Raw genomic sequence first — 8,569 nt, forward strand, 5'->3', positions numbered from 1 at the left:
AGCAAATGAATTGGCTGCTTTTGCACATAACTGCCATTCAGCAGTATGATAATAAACTGTGCATGTGCCCACACAGATTCTTAAATCTCATGTACCACAGATTGTAAGTAATATGTATATTTTCCACACTTCAAAAGTTGTAGACCACTTTGCAATTTTTGTCAAATTTACAGGAATGCGAATTCTAGTTTTGTGATGCAGTGTAATTCTGTGTTATAATCGTTTGACTCATATGTCTTTCCTCATATGTGTCTAATAAAGATGGCTAAAATGTAATCAGAGGTCTAGTGATCTAGGTGTAGTCCAGTTTTGACATAACAGGATGTCCTTGCTATTTTTGTGATGCTTTACTGGCAGATATTTTAGAAGTAACTTCCAAACATACATGGACAAGGGTATCGGTCCATACCTCTTAATCTTTGCATTCAGGTGTTTTCAGTGCCATTGTCATAGGGAAAGAATTGGTTATTCTATAGAGTTCAATGAATCTGAGTGTAATACTGTGCCAGCACTGCAAGTAGTCAGTTCCCCCATAGATATTCGTCCATCATCTTTAACTGGTTATTCCAAAGTGGAAGTGTGTTGGAATCACAGCAGAGTGCAGACCATGTAAAGTTACAGAACAGGGTGTAAAAGCCACCAATGCTTTGCTCACTCAGTAACTCCTCTGGCATTAACATCAGCATAAAAACTGAGCCCAGGGAACTTCATGCCATGGGCTTTCATGGCCGAGCAGATCCTATGGGTCAGAAATCGATTTCTGACCCTCCTATGGGTCGATATGGTAACACTGTCATAATCACCAGACTGCTACAGCTGCCAAATATTGTCTCCTGCTGCTATTGTCTCTGTGCACTTTGTGATCACATGAACTAAAATCCTTTAAGACATTAACAATATTTTGAATTTGGGCTACTAAATCTGCCAAATCAAATATATGAGTGGTGACTCCTTCTTAAGGAAGCACCACTCACACATTTGATTTGGCAATTGTTTACACTGGATGCCCTTTGCACATTCAACCCCCAAGGGATCTGTGCCTTGTCCAGGGATCTTTTGCTTCCTAGGTGAATGTGTAAACTGCTACACTATAAATTTACTGCAACTTGTTGTGATGCTTGAAATTCATAAAATGCACACTATAGGCATGAAAATGAACTTTTAGATGCACAATGAATATGAAGTGTATTGTCCCCGGATAAAACAATAAATAAATGCAAAACCAGTGCTAATGCAGCTGTGTGTCTTCAACAGAAAGTGACATAAGAAGCTGCCCTAATTAGTTCTACATCTTAAGAGGTGGGCACTCTGTGTGTGTGTGTGTTTTTAGCTCCTCTCACACTGTAAACAACAAATCATTAGCAAGATGTCAGCAACACAAGTTCCTTGAGGTAATTTGTTAATTTGGCAAACAAATGCTATAAGCTGGCTATTTGGTTAGCAAGTTCAGTTTACTTCTGTGAAGAAACTAAATCTTTGGGCTGAGTTGGGGATTACTGGCAGTGGGGGTTAAAGGAGAGGGGGAGGGGAGGAGAAAGGAGATGAGAGATTTGAAAGGGAGTTCTTGCTTCTTGTTGAGTCCAGCTGGGCTGAAGGGCCTTTGGAGCACAATGAGCTCAATGAGCTGCAGAACCAACTAACAAACTAATGGCCCGCCCTCTGTGACTACAGCCATGCACACACACACACACACAGTGTGGAAATAACAGAGGAAGGTGAATGCGTGGTATATAAGGGCTGGGTAGGGGGAAAGAGATGGATGCAGGAGGGGGGAGAGGAGACGGATGAAGGGGCAGGATTGGGGTTATTTAGAAGAAATGGGGGAAATGAGAGAGAGAGAGAGAGAGAGAGAGAGAGAGAGAGAGAGAAGGCAATAAAGGAGGGAAAGTGGAGATTGTTTTGTCGAGGGTGGATCTGCAGCGAGGTTCATCCAGAGATTTGGGATTATTCCACCAGGTGCATAAAAATGTGCCACGGGATGCATTCCTTTGTTTGGTCACATAATCTTCCAGCGCTGGAGTAATTAGCCTAGTCATCATAAAAGCTTGTGATTATTCAACATCTGCTAGATATTAGAAGAGAGAGGTTGTATTGCCTGAGATATTTGACTTTAGGCTACCACTGCACGCCAAGTCTAATAAGATGTTTCCAGGGAAATGATGTAAAAACAATTCATGTTTTCTGATATATTTAACAAACCCCTTGATGATCAAACAATGTTGGTTTTCAGTGAGTAGGAAGGACGTCTAAGAGCTGTCTGAGGGTTATAAGAACTGAATGGAAGATTGAGTAGGAGGTAGATAGTAGAGCTGACTAATCCATAATTACAACATCACCATTGGATGTGAGTGGATTTCCTGATTAAAACAACTGCATTGCACTGACGTGTGCATGTGTGCGTCTGTGCGCACGCACTTTTGTGCTTGTGTGTGCTCCTACAACCTCTACACACTCGCACACTCAGCCTATTGAAAAACTCATGATTAAGTGAAGTCATTCGTCCACAGCCCCATACAGCCTCCTTCAGATAAGAGGCTACAACTACTAGTGGAAAAAAATAAAGGGAAGGGAGGAGGGGTTTGTAGACCTGATGAACATCTGCTCCCATTTTCCTCCCCTTTTTTCACCCCCACCCCACCTCGCCACCTTCCCATTTTCACAATGTACCCCCCTGCATCACTCGCTTGTGTGCGCGTGTTTGTGTGTGTGCATTTGTGATTGCGATTACAGAGAGCCTTTTGGTTTGCGTTCCACAGAGGGTGTTTGGAATTGGGAGATTCCCTGTGAATGGTGAATGTACGGTTCACGCGTGCGCAGCACGTTCTTCCGCAGTTGTTACCCTCATTGCGAGTGGTATGCAGTCGCTGTTTCATTCAAACTTTGTGTATTTCTTCTTTGACGAAGTGTTGTAAAAATTATTATAATTGTTTTGCAGTGATAAATAAATAAATGGTATCTTTAAATCCTTTTTAACTGAAAAAGTGCCATTAGAAAAGTAACTGCACTTAATCTGTAAATAAACACAACCTATAAGTCTCATAGTTTGTATTCAATATGACCCCACTCTCAACCAAACACACACACACACACACACACACACACACACACACACACACACTCCCAGAAGTACCACACAGTTGGGTTCTACTCAGAGGTCAAAGGTCAGAATCTAAACTTTGACCTCTGACATCACACCCTCCCTCTATACCTCTCCCATCCACTGGAATGCACTCATGTGCATTCAATTAGAAAGCAAGAGAAGAAGAATGGAGAAAGTTTACTAACAAGATAACAGCGACACATGTCTGCACAAACAATGAGTGAGGGTGGAGAGTTGAGATGCAAGTTCTTTGAACTTCTTTGTTTTCAGGGAAAGTAGGAAGGAAAATTAGTCAGCTGTGTTTGTATTTGTATGTACACAAGCAGTACCACTAGCATACAAACTGAGGCATATCATGTGACAGAAGTCTGCGAATAGTGATGTCACAATCTTTGCCCTTTATCTGGTGCACTTTTCAGTGCATTGGGATTTACTAGTTCCAGGCAAAGGAACTTTTATTACCACAATATAATATTACATGCAAGATCTGACTCACGTTAATGTTTTTAACCGCAGTACTGTAGCTGCACTACACCTCCTGTCTCATTCTAGTTTTTATTTGTTCTTACAGCTTTATTGTTATTTATCATTATTCCTGTTTTTGTCTTTTGATCTGTGTTGGTTGTCTTTTACAGAATAGAATGAGATCTAAAATGCTGTGTTAATTAATAATATTAAAGCTGTATGAAATACCAAGACAGAGATATCTGTGGTGATCTGTTGCACAGTTAGTCTCACTCATTCCAAAGTAACATAACATGAAGTGATTTTACTATCACCTCAGCAGCATTAGCTGTGCGCCCTGTTACATGTAGAATCTGTGAACTTGTGTGATGATCCCATTGTTTGGAAAGTTGCAGAGACAGGAGAGCAATTTGATATTTACCTACCATAAGCTTGCTGGTGTTTGCTGACGGCTGCTGAAGTAAAGAATAACTGCATACCAGCACCACGACTGATAACTGATATTACCCTCAATACTCGCACATTAAATCAGACTGATTATATGGGATGATACTCCAAAAGGTCTCAAAAAATCTTTTTAATTATTATAATCTCAAGATTACATCTGTACTCTAATGTGATCTGTAAAGACTCCATACAACAGTGTAGCTTTGTATAATATGATTTATTTGCTAGAAAAGAAACAAATGATGAAAGTTCATAGTTTAAGCTATGCCCTTGCGACAGATTGTTCCAGTAACGTGAATGAAAAAGTTGTGGAATCTATTATTTCACAACAGGGTCAGAGTTTGTTTATGCAGCTTCTTCTGGTAACTCACCAGAAGGGGGAGATGTTGCACTATTTCCAAGTTGGTGTTGGTGGACCGCAAAATTGAGTGCATTAGCTTACTTTGGCTAAATCAGTTTCGATAAAGAGTATAGAACCTGACTCATCTACAATCCATAGGCTACAGATGTTATTCCTCAACCGATTTTATATAATACTTGTTTAAAAGTCTGCATATACTTCTTCACTCACTCAAACACGCAGTTTTCTGACAAACACAATGAAAAGGCCATAGTAGGAAACTAAGGCTGCTGAGTTCACGCAGAGACTGACAGAAAGGGGAACTTGTACCTGGAAACCCTCCAGACATCAGTGAGTGTATGTGTGTGTGTGCATGTGTGTGTGCATGTTACACAGCCCCTATGAACCCAAAGCAAAACAAACAGCTAAATCTTTGTTTCGATAACAGAGGGGTGGTTTATCACTCTGTGTATTTGTTGGTCTAATGTGTAACCAGAAGGAACAGCAGTGAGGTAAAATATAGTCCATTCAGGAAACAGTTTTGAGCAGCTTCTCATTTCTTATATATATTTCGCCTCCAAGGAGCCAGGGTTTCTCGTTTTGTTTTTTTTCCCACAATGGTCTTGAGCAATAGTTTTCTAGATTTTCTGAAGGTTTTTCCCAGTTGTTGTACTTGACTATTTTCAGAATTGTTTTTTAGGTTTGTATGTGTGTTTTTATTTTTTTTAAGTTGCTAAAGACTGACTTATGAATCATTCAAGCACAAAAAAGGCACCAAATTTAAGCAGTGAACTAGTGTTGTGTCTACACATAGCAGACAACTTAGAAAAGAACCATCTGAAATTGTGTCTTTGGAAAACTTGTTACAAACACATAATTCAAATCGAATCCGTGAATCCAGTCGAATCTATGAAAAATGGCAAAGATAACGCTGTTTGACAGGAATAAGATTTTCCTATAAACGGGGTGAATCCCAAAGAGCTATTAGGTGAAAACATGGCTGTCAAGCCAGTCTTAAGGAAGGGAAACAGGAAGAAGAGCCTGGGGTATGTTAAATTACACAAGAACTGGATTGAAAGTCAATGGCAACAGGTCTTACAGATTTTTGGTTGTTAATACGCACAGAGTAATTTAGAAAAGGGTACATCAGTGAGTGCCTACAGTCATCTCTAAAAAAACAGTCAAGGCTTTGTCATTGTTTGGGATTGCATTGCAGCCACTGGTGTTGACGATCAAACTTGATGGAATTATAAATGCAGAAACGTACTGTCAGAGTTTGATTCAGAATGCAGTACTGAATCAAAGAGTCTGATTGGCAGCAGCTTAATTTTTCAGCTTGACAATGATCCCAAGCCCACTGCCAATGCAGCAAAAGCATACCTGGATAGAAAAACACACAGTATTGAACAGCATCGGTCATCGATTGGCCTCCCTGGAGTCTGGACCTCAACATAATTGAAGCAGTGTGTGACAGAGAACAGAAGATAAGGCACTCAACATCCAAAGACGAGCTTTAAGTGTCCTTCAAGAAGCCTGGAGAACTACTTCCTGAAGACTTAAAGAAATTACAAGAAAGCTGCCTAAGATAGTTCAGGCTGTGTTGAAGAAAAAAGATAGTCAAAATATTGAATTTGTACAAACTTTATTCCTGCCTTATGTACTGTATCTCTGTCTATGTTTGAATAGGTTTCAATAAATCCATGCACCCATGCCAAAGATAAGAACAAATTAGGGGTGGCTGAAGACGTTTGCACAGTACTCTACAAGCAATGTCATCAAAGATGCCCCCTGAGATCAGATCTTAGTATGAGAAAGTCATTTTGATGAGACAAAAAAAAGTCAAACACACATGAACATTATGTGCTCGACACACAGAGAGGAAGGCGTGGGAGGCGGAAAGGACAGCCAAAGGTGAGAAAAACATAAATAGAAAGCAGCAAAGAGAGACTTTCTCATGAAAGTTTTACCATAGGTAATTTCACAGATTTTTGTCTATTTCTAAAATTCACATGAATAAAAAAATATAGTGCCCTAACATTAATTATAAAAGACTACCAAATGTAACTTGAAAAGTTTGCTGCTCAATTCCTAATGTAGGCCTTAGTGGAAAAATACTTGTGTAAAGTAGCCTTTTCTGAACAATGTGCTTTAGCTAAAACCTTAGAAAGGGATTTTGTTGTATGCAAAACACCACGCAGCTGCCAGACAGGAAGAAGACCACTAACGTAAAACAAGTACAGATTGATGTCAGGTGTTTGGGCAATGAAGCACAGCCAAGCCTAGAACGAGCGTCATAAGTGGTGAGAAGTTTTTATTTATTGAAGCTGTTTAAAGAGGAGGACAGATAAAAACACCACTCTGTTGCTAGCCTGCAATGTGAGGCGTTCTTGTTTGCAAAATTCCCTTGCCCTTTGGTTTACTGGTTTTGTGTCAGGACTTGTAAAGACGGGTGAAAAATAAACCGATGTCATCAATATTGGAGTTCTTGTGGCCACCAGAAGACAACGGGAATGTTCAGGGTTTGACGTGCTGTGGGGAAACAGTGTTCATTCCTGTTACATCTGCCTAGCAGAGGTCATGGCAGGAGTTTTTTCCAGGTTAAAATGCCCCCTCCATTCAACATAAACTTTCATTAAAACCATACAGCAGTGGCTTTCTTTTGGTTTTACTTGCTGTTTGTTTCAGTTTCAGACACGGCCTGATACAGGCACCAAGAATGCCCTTTTAGGGTAAGCAAAAAGATTGGTGTGTGTGGTGTGCAAATTTTTGCTAATCAGAGTCAAACAGAACTGACTAATGGAAATTGAGTTTGAAAATGGGCCACAGCACTGTACAATTCAAAACTTTATGTTACATCTAAATAGCATTATCGTCATGAGGCTAACTTTGTGTGTTTACACATAGTTGTGTGTGCTTTCCAGTGTTTGACCCTATGTAGACAGAAGTGGGGCAGCAGGTCTTCTGTTAGAATGTGTATTTATAACTCCCTCAGAGCAGATCAGCAGTGTTTTTTACTCCCATTGCATTCCAGTCTTGTATTCACGTCAGCTGTGGGAGGTTGATGTGAATATACTGTAAGCTTTCTCCTTCTTCTTCTTTTTAACCTTCGACTGAAGTCAAAGTTATATGACGTCTGGATGCGTCTCTGTGCACCTAAAAGTGTGCCAAAAGATGATGAATACTCGTCTGTATATTCTCACATGTGTTCTAGTCCAACTGTATCCAGGCAACGGCTCATAATATTGATGAGCGTATTTGATCAGAGGCATATTGATGGATCTCAAGCCACATACCAGATGATGATGTCTTTCACCTTTTTTTTTTTTTTTAACATTTATTTATAGGTTGGTATACCGTAAATTTGGTAGAAATACAGTCATTTCTGAATGCACCTGCATGCATTCAGGTGTTATTTTCTTTTACTTCCACTTCCTTGTCCTGTCTATCTACTTATTGCTATAAGGGTTGAGCTGTAACTGCATGTCTGCATGTATATCCTTGTATGTGTTTTCGTGATGAGAAGTGTCTCTACCACACTGTTTCCTGTCATAACTTCCCCCCTGTAGTTTCCATGTTTTGTACCAGACAGCAAGTCTTTTAATATGTCTTTGAATCATACAGATGATGTTACTTATTGTTTCAGGATGTTTCAGTGTCTTTCTGAAAGCATTTTTAACATCTTATATATACACTCACATGTAGTTGCTGTACAGAATAAAAGGTTTTCATAGTCTTACCTGGATTAATAAAGCAAATACTTGTATTATGATTCACTGATCATACATTTTCATATTCGTTATTCACCAAATTACTTTTTAAAATCTTTATTAGTTCAGAGATAATTTTAATGGCCTACATCTTAAGCCTCGTTTGTACTTTCCACATCCATGAGTTTGCTCGGGTCTGCTAGGATTTGATTGACATAATTTCATCATCAGCTACTGAGAGAGAAGGTCTAGACCATTTGTGGAGAATTTACATTGCAGTCCACCAACTATGCATGTGTCCCAGGTGGTGAACTTCAAGCAGACTTCAGAAATGTATAACAGGCACAAGCACTCGTTGGTTGGGTGTTCAGTTACCTGTATTCGTGTCTGCAACAGAATATAATCAAGGCATTAGAGGGATATATCTATCTCTGATCGAGAATTTTTATATAGCTTGTATTCTCTCAAAGATGGAGTAATCGAGCACTTTATATAATTTACAAGTGCAAT

The sequence above is a fragment of the Oreochromis niloticus genome, linkage group LG14 (genome assembly GCF_001858045.2).
Source record: "Oreochromis niloticus isolate F11D_XX linkage group LG14, O_niloticus_UMD_NMBU, whole genome shotgun sequence".
Taxonomy (NCBI): Eukaryota; Metazoa; Chordata; class Actinopteri; order Cichliformes; family Cichlidae; genus Oreochromis; species Oreochromis niloticus.